We start from the raw sequence: 17175 nt of genomic DNA, 5'->3' as shown, positions 1-17175 counted from the left end.
AAGAGTTCAAAATTCGGTTTGTATTGTGTGCATCTCATTTGAATGACGACAACGGCAGTGTTCATACGGGACACTCGACAGAGACTCTTCTCATGGCAAATGCACCTTGTCACTGTCTGCTGCTTCATTCACGCAGCTTGATAAAAAAATATTGTTTTAACGGCTCCGCTGACGTTTTAAGTATTCCGAGTACGCTAACCTCCAAACTCTCGTTTATTATTGTATTATCTGGATGCCAAAGGAATGTACTTAAAGTAATATTTGAAAGGGTATTATATCGGTCAGTTTAAAACCGCATGAAAGCTAAGAAACAAGTGAGGAGTGTCACGCGCGCGTAGATATTCCAGCACTTAAATTACTTGTTCCTGGAAGACGTTATTTACCATTCACTGCGGTTCTGCGCTCATGTCCGTCATTATTGAAATGTTTCCTGACAACACTTGGGTGGAAAGTAGATTCGCGGACGAAATTATTGCGGGGCCGGTTTTCAATTTTCGAAGTTGTTCCCGGGGGAAAACGCAGATTGTATCAAAAAAATTCCCGTGGAGAGAGCTTTCTAGTTCTCGAATATATCCACTCTTATCATCACCGTATCGGACACCTTTTGTCTATTCACCAGACTTCAATATCGACCGAAATAACGTTTTTACTAAGCTTAGAAGCAAGTGCAAAGTATAGACGAATAGAAGCAAATGTCAACTTTGTCGTCTTGTTTAGCGCTAGGACTGGAACGCTATTTCAGCCTACACCGTCCAGGAAGATTCTTTCCGAAGAAGACTTGGCACAGCATCTGATATTAAAGTTTATTTGATAAAATACACGTATATTATTTAAAAAAACAATCTTTTGGAACCCAACAAATGTTCTATAGGGCCGATTTTTACCATGCCAAAAAAAAAAGAAAAAGAAAGAAACTTGGAGGCCGCTTGAGTTTCCCATTCAAGAGTAGAACGCGATAGCGTTACCGGGTCCTGTGCGCATCGGCTTCACAATTGCTAGCCTAGCTTCGGTTTTCGGTGTATGCTTCAACCGCACCGTAAGGAAATGAACGGCTGTGCGCGTAACACTAAACGTTTTAAACGATCCTAGACTATCTAGTGCAAGTATGCGGGATTTGCGGCCAACTGCTTGTCGCTGACCAAGCCTGTTTTGTTACATTTTAGCTTTCAAGCCAGAAAGCAAGGGCATCGCGAAGCCTGCGCTGTACACGATCTCGGACAACATCTGCAACGGACCGGTGCATCACCGTACGCGGGCATTATCTCCCGCCACGTGGTCATCGCGGCTGCTACCTTGCGCACCACCAAAGCGCGAGCGCACTCATCGACGAGCGCAGCGCCCTCCCATCAAGTATAAGAAGACGCTTCGACAACTTCCGAACAGGATTTGCGGCCAACTGCTTGTCGCTGACCAAGCCTGTTTTGTTACATTTTAGCTTTCAAGCCAGAAAGCAAGGGCATCGGGAAGCCTGCGCTGTACGCGATCTCGGACAACATCTGCAACGGACCGGTGCATCACCGTACGCGGGCCTTATCTCCCGCCACGTGGTCATCGCGGCTGCTATCTTGCGCACCACCAAAGCGCAAGCGCACTCATCGCCGAGCGCAGCGCCCTCCCATCAACTATAAGAAGACGCTTCGACAACTTCCGAACGGGATTTGCGGCCAACTGCTTGTCGCTGACCAAGCCTGTTTTGTTACATTTTAGGTGAGTGTGCTTTGCCAACAAAGCTCGTGTAGTTGTCTCTTCGGCTGTAAATCCCAACTGTGTTTGTTATGGGTGTATACCTTTGCACATATTGCGTTCGTGTTGGCCGCTTCGCCTGTAGCGGCAGAGTAAAGCGAACATGTACCACTGTGTGGTTGCGTGCGGCTAGCGTCTGTGCTAAAATTTGCGTTGCGGAGCGGCTATCTCTTGTGTTGTTTTGTGTAGCGCACTTGTTGCTTCGCGCGGGAGACGTCGAATTGAACCCTGGCCCTGACAAGGTCGACCAACTTCTCACCATTGTCAGGGATATGGTTGCGTCTAGCGAAAAGTTTCAGAAAGACATCTTAGGGAAAGTAAAGGACGTCCAAACAAACATAACCGAAATAAAGAGGCGTCTTTCCAATATAGAAGGGTCCTCCGGAACGGACGAGGTAGTTCAGATGCTTAAGGACACCCACAACAAACTGAAAAGCATAAAATCCAGACAATCGCAACACTCCACTTTCGTGGTAGACGACCTTAACAACAGAATGCGCCGAAATAACCTGATCTTTAAGGGAATCGTTGAGCAAGACTCGGAGACATCGCAGGAAACAGAAGGGCTTGTAAATGAGTTCGTTTCTAAAAACTTAGGGATTGCAGCTGGTGAAATTGAACGTGCTCATCGAATAGGACAGAAAAGACCGAGCTATACGCGGCCAATAATTGTGAAATTCCTCAACTTCAAAGAAAAAACTAACGTACTGAAAAATGCATTCAAATTGAAAAAGTTAGAATCGTCTCGCGTGTGGATTGAAGAAGACTTTTCGCCGAGAATGCAACTGATTAGGAAGGAGCTCCGAGATTTCGCTCGTTCCCAACGAAAACCCGGTGAAAAATTCAAACCTCTGTTTGATAAGCTTCTACTCAATAACACGATTTATGCCTTGGATCATACCACAAACGAAGTAACTGCCCTGCCGAAGCGTCAAGACCCCGCGAAAACCCAGTGACGCAAGCGGGAACTCTGTGATACGCATCTGTCCATTCTTGTGTCAAACTTTTGCAGTCTGTTTCGTAAGCAGGATCACCTGTGTTCTTATGTTGAATCATGTTCGGCAGACATAGTTCTACGCACTGAAGTCTGGCTGTCACTCGATATTTCTGATCATGAATTGTCCCTGTCTCGTGAATTTTCGTTGTTTAGGAAGGATAGGGTTCAATCGAAAGGGGGCGGTGTGTTGGTCGCGGTAAAAAATAGTCTGGAAGCTTGCGTTATTGAAACCAATTCTTGCCTCGAAATTTTATGGATAGCTCATTGTCTGCCCGCACGTACTACCTGTGTCATTGGGGTCTGCTATCGCCCACCTGATTCGTCTCACGAATTTCCTGATTACTTAAATGAGTCTCTAAGTTTTGTTCAAGGCAAGTACCCAACATCGCCAATATTTCTTGCCGGTGATTTCAACTATATATCCTAATATTGAATGGCAATCATGCAGACCCCTGGATGGCACAAGAAAACGTGAATGTCAATATTTCCTTGGCGTGCTCTCATCGTTCGATTTGCACCAAATCGTCTCTGCTCCCACTCGTAATGATTCTCTTTTAGAACTTATATTAACTACGGAACCAAATAATGTTTCGATAAATGTTTTGGATGGCATCAGCGACCACAATATCTTGCATTGCGCGTTCGTATGCGCTCTGCAAAAGCATGAAAACAGAGCGAAGGTTATATTTGATTACAACCGGGCGAATGTACACGCGCTTATCACTGACCTTTCCGCCTTTTCCATCAACCTTTTGCAATCATTTCACCAACGCGACGTCAATACAAACTGGGCACTCATTCGTGACAAATTGATCACGCTTAAAGAAAAACATATTCCTAGAATCAAAATAACCACCTGCACGCAAAGCGCTTGGTTTACGACGCATGTGAAACATACTATTAACAAAAAGAAACGTTTGTATTCCAAAGCTAAACTATCTGCATCTGAGGAAGATTGGAGGCTTTATCGCGAGCACGCGCACTTATGCAGAATTGAAATAACAACAGCCAAAGACAAATTTTTCAACTACGACATTTCAAACATGCTTCGTAACAGTACAAAAAGGTTTTGGAAAGTTATTAAGCCTAATTACGCAACAAATTCCACGGCGTCGTTGTCCAAGGATGGTAACATTTTTTCTCCAGCACGTGTTGCTGCAGAATTCAACGAGTTTTTTTCGTCTGTTTTTACGGATGAGGCCCCTGTTCCAAGTGACCTTGAGGTCTCCATTTTGCATTCAAGCATGCTCGACATTACTATGACACCGGAAGGGATACATTCCTGCATCGATCGTCTTCCGGCTAATGCCGCTCCTGGTCCTGATGGCATCTGCCCTAAGCTTCTGAAAATGTCAAAACCTGCAATATGCGACATTTTGGCCGCACTTTTCCAGCAGTCTATCGACACTGGATGCGTCCCAAATGATTGTAAGGAAGCTCGCGTAATTCCTATATTTAAATCTGGTGACCCGTCTAACCCATCGAATTACAGACCAATATCTTTAACTAGTACTTGTTGCAAACTCCTAGAACATATAATTTCATCTGCTCTCATGAAGTTTCTTACAGAACATAACTTCTTCTTCATCAATCAGCACGGTTTCTTGCATGGTCATTCTTGCGAAACGCAATTGTTCGAATTAATTAATGACTTGCATCACTCTGTTCACTACTTGCATCAAATTGATGCTCTATTTGTTGATTTCGCGAAGGCCTTTGATAAGGTTCCTCACTTGCGGTTTGTTCATAAACTTACAGGTCTTAACATAAATACAAAGGTTGTTAGGTGGATTACCAACTTCCTAGCCAACCGATAGCAATCCGTATTCGTTAATGACCATTTGTCTCCGTTAATTCACGTCAAATCTGGAGTACCACAGGGTTCCGTGCTCGGGCCTATCTTGTTTTTAGTTTATATTAACGACATTATTAATGGTATGCATTCCACAGTTGGATTATTTGCGGACGACTGTGTGATTTACAGGCAAATCAGTAACCCTCAGGACACCAGCTTCCCTCAGCCTGACTTTGAAAATCTTAGTAAATGGTGCAACAATTGGCAAATGCAAATTAACGTTAACAAAACAAAAGCTATCACGTTCGGGACCACGGCTAACCTCGTGTTTTACGACTACACGTTGAACAACATGCCCATACACTCTGTATCCACAATTAAATACCTTGGTGTACATTTGTCATCAGACCTGTCATGGAACACCCATATAGACGCAATTGTCAGTAAAGCGTCCAGATCACTTGGCTTCATAAGGCGTAATTTGCATCCGGCGAACTCCGAAACTAAACTTCTTGCTTTTAAACCTTAGTACGCTCAAAACTCGAATATGCCTCCTTCATCTGGAATCCGCATCAGGCCTACCTCAAACAGAAACTGGAGTCGGTACAAAATAAGGCTGCTCGCTTCATCACAAAAAACTACTTACGAACATCAAGCGTAACTGAAATCAAATCCTCACTCAATTTAGCTCCTCTAGAAAATCGCAGGTTGCTGACACTATTGTCATTCTTTCATAAGCTTCACTTCAATCAGTCATCCCACGTTATCTTCAATATCAGGCCAGCTCGTCATATATCTTCGCGACTCGATCACCAACATAAAATTGAACCTATTTTCGCCCGCACTAATCTCTTTTTTTCACTCCCCACTTCTCCTCGCCATTCGTGAATGGAATCTTCTTCCTGCTGACATTGTGCGCATTGTGAATCATGACTCATTTGTAACTAGTCTAAAGTCATTTATAGGCCAAAATGGAAGCCAATAGAAAAATTCTATCCTCAATTCACTAGTGCTGATTTTCTATGTTCTTTTCTTTTTCTTTTTTTTACGTTGCGTTTTATTTATTCTGTTCCGCTTGTCTTGTTTATTTAGTGTTGTTTCTATTAGCTTCATGTGATACTGATGATGTTTATTGTTATGAAACTTTACTTTATGATTGTTTTTTTACGTATTATAATAATGTCACACGTAGCTGTTTTTACACCATTCGATGTTTACTTATTCATGTACTCTGATTTCATTGTTTAGTGTGTATTTTATTTATTTGCCACATTAACTGTATCCCCCCTCTGTAATGCTTTCTGGGCCCTTAGGGTATCTGAATAAAAAAAAAGTAGAGTTGTTAAGTGCGGACTGTGCCATAATTCTTCCTTTTACGCATCGGCAAAAGGCCCACTACGCGCTTCTCACATTGTTGATGCTTTTGCAGGTGATAATGACTAAATATTGTTACGGGTACGGTTGAATTATGTTTATTTACAGGGCGAGGTTTATGGTCAGGTAATGATGGCGCGCGTTGGTTGGTTGGTTCCTTAGGGAAATAGCTCAATCCACTACGGGGGATCGGCCACGAAGAGTGCGGCAGTAGACATTGTGAAAAAATAAAATAAAAGGAACATGCGAAAAAAACGCCAGGCCTGCGCGGAAAGCGCAGCACAGTCACAGCGAAAGCTGGAAGAGCGGCATTTCTAGAGCCCGTTATAAACTCTCCTGTGGCTACTAATACAGGTACATTAGCAACGTACCCACTACGCCACAAAGCGTAATTTTTGGGAAGTTGGGAAGCACCCAGCACGACATTATTCGATGTTCTGCGGAGAAGCGAGGTACCATATGTAAGCGATTATGTGCAGTTTGTTGATGCGGCGGTTGATGACGATGAATAATTATGGTTGCGCCCTTTGTAATGGGTTGGAAGCTTTAAACGACCCACTAGTTACGTAATGCATATTGTGTGACGCCCGGTCGTTATTTAACTGTCCCACCACGCTTTATAACACACTTTAACCGGAGAAACGTAGAGCGAGAGAGAGAGAGAATTGACTTTATTGAGACCCTGAGGAAATGGATCATGGGAGCCTTATGGGCTTCCTTGGCAACCAACAGAAGTGCACTTGCGAGGAACCCACTACGCTATAAATGATTGTAATTTTTGAGAAGTAGGGCAGTAGGCACTGTGCCATTTTTCGTCATTCTACAGACAGCCGTGGTACCTGCTAAACGCATGTAAGGCATTATGCGCACTTTGTTGATGCTGTGCGTGATGACGATGAAGAATTATGGCAGAGCTCTTTGTAATGGGTCGGAAGCATTCAACAACCTACTCGTTGCGCAATTCGCATTGTGTGACGCCTGGTTACAGAATTCGCGTTGTGCGACGCCTGGTGCTTATTCTACTCTTTTACCACGCTATATTGCATATGCTAATGTGGTTCCTTCCCGACATGAAGCCTGTACAGGACCTTTTTGCAAAGCAGTTTCAAGCACCGGCATGGCTCAGAGGTTGAATACTGGGCTCCCACGCAGAGGGCCCAGGTTCGAACCTCGTTCCATCCTGGAATTTTTTTCTTATTTAGTTTTTTTTCTTATTTCGAGCGATACTGGTTACGGACACCGGCGGCGGCGGCGGCGGCGGCGGCAGCGGCGGCGGCGGCGGCGGCGGCGGCGGCGGACAACTACGGCACCAAAAACGGCCGGTGAAATGATCTCATAACAGCTTTCGCTGTAAAAGATAATTTATAGTATCGCGCCGGTCGGCTCAACCAGTTCACGTCCTCCTCTTCTTCGCCTCGCTCGGCTCATACCCGTTGCATTCCCCTGTTCCCAGACGAAGCCCGCTCGGCGAGTCCGAATCACTTAGAATGTGTTGAGTGAAACCGCTTAAGACGGGCAACATGTACCAGCTGCGTCATGCTTGACCGACGGCCAGCTGACGTCAAGCGTGCCACCACGTACGTCAAATCGCTCAAACGATCAACGATGACGAATGGGCCCGTGTACTGGGGTAAAAACTTTTCGCATAAGCCACGTTTACGCTGCGGGGTCCACAACCACCCGAAGTCTCCTTTGCAGTACGAGACAGTCTGATGGTGGCTGTCATAGCGTTCTTTCGATCGCTGCTGCGATGCCACAGTACGAAGGCGAGCAATCCGCCGGGCTTCTTCGGCAAGACACAGCGTTCTGGCGACAGAGTATTCGCTATGAAATTCAAACGGTAGTATCGTGTCGATGCAGCTTAGCGGTGGACGTGCGTAAAGGAGGTAAAAATGACTGTAGTCGGTCGTCTCATGCTTTGGAGTATTGTACGCATATGTGATGAAGGGGAGAACATCGTCCCAGTCTTTGTGGTCGGAAGATACGTACATGGCCAACATGTTAGTCAGAGTTCTGTTTGTACGCTCTACAAGCCCATTCGTCTGAGGGTGATAAGGCGATGAATGACGAAACTGCGAATTGCACAGACGAACCAGTTCTTCTACGGCGTCCGCGATGAACTGACGACCACGATCAATAATGATCACACGGGGAGGACCATGCCGAAGAATGATAAATCGAAGCAAAGACATTGCAACGCACGCAGCTGTCGAAGATGGTATGGCCGCCGTTTCCGCGTAACGGGTCAGATGGTCGACACATACTATCACCCATCGATTGTCGCTAGATTATTGTGGCAATGGGCCTAAAAGATCTGTACCCACTTGTTCAAATGGTAGGCGAGGCGGTGACAGTGGCTGGAGAAGACCTGGCGGAGAAGTCGAAGGGCGCTTGTAGCGTTGACACTGTTCGCAACTTGAGACATAGTGCTTGACGGTGTCTCGCATTCTGGGCTAGTAAAAGCGCTCCTGTATCGGGTTCAAAGTTCTGATGAACCCCAAATGACCAGTGGTCGCATCGTCGTGCATGGCTCTCAGCATTTCCAATCGCAAACTCTGTGGCACGACCACAAGGAAGCGTGCGCCTTTAGCCGAATAATTCGTCTTGTAAAGCAGGCCGTCACGGACACAAAATCGACCGGCGTCTTCAGGACGCGTTGCCGCGACGAATTGTGATACCAAACCAATATCATTTTTTTCTTCTCTCTTGAAAGTCGTCGAGTCTGGGAATGTGGAAGAAATGGGGGCAAGGCACTCATCGAAACTGTCTTCGTCACACTCGATCGTTGTCAGAGGAAGGCGGGAGAGACAGTCTGCATCTGCGTGGTGACGTCCAGACTTGTACGAGATGACGAAGTCGTACTCCTGTAGTCGAAGAGCCCAACGTGCAAGTCGTCCACTTGGGTCACGGAGATTCACCAGCCAGCATAAAGCGTGGTGGTCGGTGACGATTGTGAACGGGCGTCCGTAGATATAAGGTCAAAATTTGTGTACCGCGAAAACAGCTGCCAAGCGTTCTTGTTCCGTCACGGTATAGTTGCGCTCAGCCTTACTGAAAGAGCGGCTAGCATAAGCCACTATGTGTTCAGCCCCGTGATGACGCTGCACTAGTACGGCACCGATGCCGATGCCACTAGCATCGACGTGCACTTCTGTCGGCGAGGACGCATCGAAGTAACGCAATATAGGCCCCGACGTTAGCAGAAACATTAGCTAGCGGAACGCCTCGTCGCAAGCCGAAGTCCAGTTGAAAGGCACGTCTTTTTGGAGAAGGCACGTTAGGGGATGAACCACGTGTGCGAACCTCGGAACGAAGCGACGAAAATACGAGCATAAGCCCAAGAAGCTCCTCAGGTCCCACACGGACTTAGGTGGATCGGAAGAGCTGACGGCCTCGATCTTTCGTGGGTCTGGCCTCACACCGTGTTTGTCCACGAGATGCCCAAGTACTAACTTCTCCGTTTTGCCGAAACGACATTTCTTTGAGTTTAGGGTCAAGCCGGCCTTTTCTACGCAATCCAGAACGAGACTGAGGCGTCTGTTATGCTCGTTCAGTGTGCTGCCAAAAATCACCACATCATCGAGGTAGCACAAACAAATTTCCCATTTAAGTCCGCGAAGTATAGTGTCCATAAATCGTTCGAATGTTGCTGGCGCATTACAAAGGCCGAACGGCATAACATTAAATTCATAAGGCCGTCGGGCGTCACGAAGGCCGTTTTCTGCTTGTCGTTTGGGTGCATGGGTATCTGCCAATACCCTGATCGCAAATCCAGCGACGAAAAGTAGGCAGCGGAATGTAGGCAGCGGAATCGATGACATCATCAATTCTAGGAAGCGGATACACATCCTTCTTTGTGACCGAGCTTATTTGTCTGTTCAACACAGAACCGCCAAGATCCATCCTTCTTCTTTACTAAGATCACTGGTGCTGCCCACGGACTAGATGATTCTCACAACACACCCTTCCGTAACATGTCGGTCACCTGTTCAGCTATAACTGTCCTTTCTGTCGAAGACACGCGTTATGGCATTTGACGAATGGGGTGTGCAGAGCCGGTGTAAATTATGTGGTGAGCACGAGAACATGGTAGTGAAACCTCCCTGTCACCTTTTGTGAAATCGAACACAGAAAGATGTGTCAGAAGGACTCGTGCAAGAGCGTGACGTTCATGTGAGGGCAGCGACTTGTTGATCATCCGTAAGACCTATTCTTCGGAACTGCTTCGTTGGGGGTCACTTCTTTGAGACTTATCCTCCTCGCTTAAAACTGTGATAGAGCTGTAATTGACTTCGTCAAATTTAGCGAGCTTCATATCGGGCGGGAGAATAGCAGGCACCGAAGAACAATTGAAAGCCCACAAATTTGAGGCGCCATTCACAACTGTCACGAGAGAACGCGGCACAAGTACATCTTTCTTCACGCAACCCGTCACAAGTGGTTGGGTTTGCGCGTCGAAAGATGAAAGGTCGGAAGAAGCAACACGAATAGGAACACGCGATAGAGACCACGGCGCTATAAGCGAATCGTTCGATACGACAAAATAATTTTCCTCTGGTAAGGATGCGTCGCAAGAGTAGAGAGAAGCGCGCTATTCAGCGTAATTTCGCCTGTGCCACAGTTAACGGAAGCACCACAGTCCTGAAGAAAGTCGATCCCGAGAATCACATCATGAGTGCACCGTGGTAGAACAAGAAATTCCGTGATGAGATCTTCTTCGCCGAATAAAACACTTGCAACACAAATACCAAGGGGAGCAAGACACTCTCCGCTGACACCACGAAATGTCACACCACCATTCCACGGGAACATAACTTTCCTACCAAGCCTTTCTTTGAATGTCACACTCATGACGGAAACTGTAGCACCAGTATCGACTAACGCAGTGGCAGGTACACTATCAATTAACACACACTTTGTTCTTGACCATCATAATAGGAAGAGGAGTAGTTCTCAGAAACGGAGACTGGCCGGCGACCTTACCTCTATCGGCCGCGCCGGCTAGTTTCCCGACGGCGGTGGTGACGTAGAACGTCGCCGTGGTGACGGTGAACGGCGTTGGCGTCTGGTCGGTGGCGTCAGGCTACGGTCTGAAGCTGGCGAGTCACTCCTTCTGTTGTACTGACGGAAGGTATTCCAGGGTGGCGAGCCTGTTGTGTTTGCTGCCCGAGGTTCTGTTGGCCAATGATCATCATGATTTCCTTGTTCCAGTTTAGGCCAAGTAGATGTCGGGCCGTATCTTGTCTGGCGTCGCCGGCGACAAAAACGAGAGATGTGACCTACGGCACCACAGCTGTAGCAAACAGGCGAAGGGCGACCGACGTTGTAGGCTTCGGGATAAGCTCTGGGACGCTGCGTGTAGAAAACACGGTCTTCTGAGTGCCGATTTGTGGTAGTACCCCTACGAGTGCATTGGTCGTGCGTGATGTCATTGGGCAAGGAACTTCGGTGCTGTCGCAGCTGGTCGACTCGAAAGTCTGCGCCGCCTGACATGGCCGGCTGTGTGGATACAGCCGATGCAGGTTCGTTGTGTTGGTTAAAAGCACAACCAGGCTGTTGGACATCCGCTGATTTGACGTGTCGTTCCAGTTCTTCGCGGACAATTTGCCTTACAATTGCTGCAAAGTCAAATTGAAGATTGTAGCTGTCCTCAACACTTGCTACAGTCGCAACATTTGCTAACCTGCCAAACTTGGGCGTGATGCGGCGCAGCTTCAAGGTCTCAAATGTGCGGCAATGCTTCATGACATCAGCGACCGAGGCGAGACTCTCCTTTGCAATCAAGTAGTTGTATACATCCTCGGCAATACCTTTGAGAAGGTGCCGAACTTTGTCCTCTTCGGACAGTCGAGGATTGACCGTCTTACACAACTTGGCAACTCACCTGGCACTTGAGCACGCTGAAGCAATGTCTGCTCCACCCGCTTCCTCTTCGGGGTAGAATCTCCGAAGCACTCTGTGACCTCAGTAGCGAAGCGCTCCCAGGTTGTTAATGATTCTTCGTAGTTCTCAAACCACACCAGCGCAGTGTCTGTCAGGAAGAGAACGACATGCTCCAGCTGAGCCGCGGGGTTCCAGCCGTTGCACTTGCTTACGCGCTTATAGAGGATGAGGCATTCCTCCACGTCCTCGCCGGGTTTTCCAGAGAAAGGGCGTGGCTCCATCTGACGCATCCAGGCGCCGGTTGCCCGCGCCGGAGGAGTCGGAGACGACTGTTGGTCACCGGTGTTCGACATCGGGATCCCCGGTAGTGTCGGAGGTAGTCAGCGAGGCGTCGACTTCGGCGTAGACCTAACGGCAGCGGCTCCGTCGTCTTGATCGAAATACCCCACACCTCCACCACAAAACTGTTACGAGTACGGTTGAATTATGTTTATTTACAGGGCGAGGTTTATGGTCAGGTAATCATGGCGCCGGTAGGCTCAACCAGTTCACGTCCTCCTCTTCTTCTCTTCGCTCGGCTCATACCCGTTGCAATATGTTGGAGCGCTTTGTAATGGGTGGAGTTTTAAAACAACCACTCGTTGTGCAATTCAGATCTCTTGACGCCTGCCGTGATGCTGTGCTTCTGCCATGCAATATTTCATGCGTTAATGAGGCTCCTTCCACTACATGAAATTTATATCGTGTTTTTTTAAAGTTTTAAGTAATAGCGTATGTGTGTGGTAGAACACCTGTTTTTCAAGTAGAAGACCTGGGTTCGATTCTAACTCAAACTTAAAATTTTAAATGCAAAGCATTTCTTTGTGAACTTCTGCGACTGTGAACGTATCTATCTATCTATCTATCTATCTATCTATCTATCTATCTATCTATCTATCTATCTATCTATCTATCTATCTATCTATCTATCTATCTATCTATCTATCTATCTATCTATCTATCTATCTATCTATCTATCTATCTAGGGACATAGACCAAAATTTTTATAACGAAGCTATATTTTACGACGAAGAAACAAAGGGGGTAACATGAAGATCATGACATACGTGTCACGTGCGGAATGACTGAGATACCACGCTCATTGCGTGTTCGCTGCCCTTGCGGTCGCTTGACATGTACCAAATTTTGTGTTGCGTGACGTGACTATATGGCGAAATTAAATAAGAAGTGGTAACATCAAAACCAATACATGCTCATGGTGCGCTCGCGGCTGGTTCGCTAGCTTGATATACACAAAACATGGTATTGCGTGACGTGACTGCACGACGAACGTTAATGACAGGTGGTAGAATGACAATCATGATATGTATTTTGTGTACAGCATGACTTACATGCCACGCTCATAGTACGCTCGCGGCCCCAAAATAATATTTCGTGACGGGACTGTATGACGAACATAAATTGCAGGTGGACACACAAAAATGATGACAAGCATATCGCGTAGGGCGTGGTTTACATGTCATGCTCATGGTGCACTGGCGTCAGTTTCGCTATCTTGATGTACACCAAAATTGGCATTGCGTGTCATTGCAGTGTGACGAGCATAAATGACCGGTGGTAACATGACAATCATAACATGCATGTCATGTAGGGCATGAATTACATGGCGCATTCATGGTGCGCTGGAGGCAGTTTCCCCAGCTTGATATACACCAAAACTGGCATTACGTGACGTGACTCTATGACAAACATAAAACAGGGGTAACATGACAATCATGACATGCATTTCATGTGCAGCATGATTTAAATGCCACGGTCATGGTGCGCTCGAGGCCGGTTCGCTAGCTTGGGATACCCCGAAATTGGTATTTCATGACATGACTGTGTAACGAACATAAATGACAGTTTGTAACATGAAAATGAAAACATGCATGTCATGTAAGGCATGACTTACTTGACAGTGTCTTGATGCGCTTCCGGCTGTTTTTTATCGGATATACACCAAAATTGGTATGTCATGTCATCAGTGCGTGACGACCACAAGTGGCAGGTCATTCATTCTATATACCAGAATATACGTTTCGTTATATAAAAGTTGTACATGCATGCATGCATGACATACATGGGATATATATTGAACTAGATGCCAAGGCATGAACGACTTTATTTTCCTCAAAGAGAAACAAGACGATGCCTGTAGCTCTCTGCTGTCTGCTTCGCATTACCTCGATTCGCACAGTGCGTGGGATCTGGCGGTTTTTTTTATTATTTATGTTATTAGCATATTTTTCGACTTTTCGGTCACGGAGTGAGTGAGTGAATAAACTTTATTACAAGATTCGGCATGTTTGTGGTCCGGGTTAGACCGCACAGGTAAACACCAGGAGACCTTGTCTCCCTATAGCCTCCCTGGCCTGCTCGATGACCCATCATTGGTCTTCGACATCCGAGCTGAGCAGCACTAGCCGCCACCGCTCCCGGAGGGCCTCAGGAGAACATGATAGGTTGGGGCATTCCCACAGTATATGTTTATACGAAGCCCTTTCTGTTGTGCATAGTTTGCATTTGTTGTCCGGGTATAGGTGTGGGTAGCTCCGATGGATGTGCACAGGGTTTGGGTAGGAGTTTGTTTGGAGCTGTCGGTATTCAGATGCCTGTTTCCTGTTAGACTCGCGTGAGGTGCGGGAAAGACGCGCCTCGTCTCTCTGTAGTGTTGTGTGTATTCTGTGTAGCATGTAAATCTGTCTGTGTGGTACGTCGGCGCCGCCAGCGATGTTAACCGAGAGGTCCGTTCGGGTTGCGCGGCGGGTTAATTCTCGCGACAACTCGTGGGCCATCTCGTTCGGATTGGAGCTATCAGTCTCTGTGTGCGCCGGGAACCATATTAGGTATTTTGGTCCATCTACTTTCTTCAGTTCTTGGCTATTAACGAGGATTCTAAGGGCTTCTTGTGAAATCCGTCCTTGCGTGAAATTTCGGATAGCTACTTGCGAGTCGCTCAGTATGAATTTGTGTTTGTTGGAGGTGATAGCCATGGCTATGGCTACCTCCTCAGCCTCCTCTATCTTGTTGGTTGTGACAGTGCACGCGTTAATACACATGCCCGACGTGTCAATCGCGACAGCAGTATGGCCCTTGTGTTCAGGGTATGGGCTAGCATCCACGAAAAGAGATTGACTGTTTGTGCCGTAGGCTTTGAGCAGTACTTTGACTTTGTGTCTTCTGGGGGCCGCGGTCGTGATAGGAGTCATGTTTTTCGGTATCGGGTTAGCGACGATCTTAGCTCTGAGTGTATTGGGGATGTCATGTTTGATCCCTTGTTGTGCATGGTACGTGATTCCTAATTTGGTCGTTATATTTCTTCCCGTTTTGGTTGTTGTGAGCCGTTCAAGCTGAGATATGCGCTGAGCTTCCGCTATCTCTTCAAGTGTATTGTGTATTCCTAGCTGAAGAAGTAGGTCTGTGCTCGCATACTCTGGTATTCCTATCGCTTGCTTGTACGCCTTCCGGATGAGCGCATATATTTTGTTGCTTTCTGCTTTTTGCCAGGTGTGGTATGCTGCTACATACGTTATGTGTCTTATTACGAAGGCCTGTATTAGACAAATTACGTGGGCTTCGTTCATGCCTTGGTGTTTATTTGTGACCCTGCGAATGAGTCTCATCGCATTCGTGACTTTGGCATTTAGCCTGCGTATGGTTTTGCCGTTGGTGCCGTTAGCCTCGATCACTAATCCGAGTACACGTATTTTGGGACTATCGGTATGGTTGTGCCTTCCCGAGTATGAATCATAATTTCCTCGTATTGCGGCTTGTTTTCCTGTGACTTCGGTGGGCGTCCTTTGATTACTGGCTCGTCACGGACAATATCATAATTTTTCCCTAACAGCCAAAGAAACCGACGCCGACCCTAGGATTTCTGCGAAACAAGCTCTTTAACGTTGTCGCGTTATACAGATTAATGCCGAAGCACGCTGAAGCACAATTATAGCCTTCAGAAAAAATGAAGAAGAATATTGAAAATGTGAACGCGTGATTGGTTTTGTGTCCTCGACTTATTCTTGCAGACACCCATTTACCAACCTTTGAAACGTTAGGCTGGGTACATTGCGTTTGCGTCCGCCTAATAAAGAGAATAAACGGTTGCTCACAGCTTACCGTGTGCGCACTGAGTTGAAATCTCAGCGGAGCTGCCAAACCTAATTTTTCTTCACAGTCTGAAAAAGAAGAAGTAGGCTCTCACGAGCTGCCATTGGTCACGCAAGAAGGTGCGCCCGTGTGTTGTCACAAAAATGCACACTATTGTGACTGTTTATCACGTATACCATAAAAATTGCCAGTAAACTGAAGCATCTCCGGGCACGCGAAGAAATGTGCGCCTATATTATTGTGATGCCTGTGTAAACAAGCAATCCTGTTGTAAAAATTAATTTCTATGCATGTGCAAACTATGATTATTGAGCTTAAAAGGAACGAATGGTGGAAAACAGCGCCGGTAGTTGAGAGTAGCAGGTTTATTAAGAGATTTATGCAACTGCTGTACCCATTTTACACTAGTGAGTACACACGTATCACTGAAAAATAGCTGAAAAATTGATAGTTCGCCGTTTCTTATAGGCCGATGAAGCACACGTACTTTCGCGAAATCAGTGATTAGCTACTAGGTCGATCCCCAGTATTTGTTAATGAAAAGTTTATCAAATGCGCATCGAAAATGTCGACCGGTCTAAATGTGCACACTGCCCTTGTTTAATGGCGACAGTATTTACGTTCCTTGACCTCTAAATATAGCGTTCGTCTTTAGGCTCCACTAAGCTAATTAGGATTTTCAGTATAGTCGATATGCCTATGTAATTTACGAAGCTTCTTTGAGGCTGAGTTTTTTATACCTAAAGGAAAATTTGAGCGTCGCGTGCTTTCTGTGCATAAGGCTAAAAAAATATGAGCATGCCTGCTCAAAGTGCAACCTGCATGAGAAACATGCACCCCACAACCAAAAGCACACAAACGTATCTCTACACACAGTCACAAATAAATGCGGATCCAGTAGTGAGGTGATTGAACTTGATTTAGTATGTATTGGGAGGCTGTATTTTTAGCAACGCATAATGTTTAGGGGAATTGCTTCGACACTTATGGGACTGAGGCCTTCCCCGACAAACTCTACGTCACGGTGGAAATACTCTGCTGACGTTAAGGTTACATCGAAAACAATTATTACCAACATTTTAAAGCAGCCTTTTAATCAAGTTGAGGGTACGTGTTTCTTGAAAACGGTGGCGGGAATCATAATTAGTGAAGCACAAAGGTTGAATAATGTGAAAAATCACTTCTTATTTGAGGTGCACGTATGGAATTTCAGGAGCCTGTTTGGGCAATACTA

Source organism: Rhipicephalus sanguineus, chromosome 11 (assembly GCF_013339695.2).
Source record: "Rhipicephalus sanguineus isolate Rsan-2018 chromosome 11, BIME_Rsan_1.4, whole genome shotgun sequence".
NCBI classification, from domain to species: domain Eukaryota; kingdom Metazoa; phylum Arthropoda; class Arachnida; order Ixodida; family Ixodidae; genus Rhipicephalus; species Rhipicephalus sanguineus.
The sequence above is the reverse complement of the archived record's forward strand: the minus strand, read 5'-3'. Positions refer to the sequence as shown.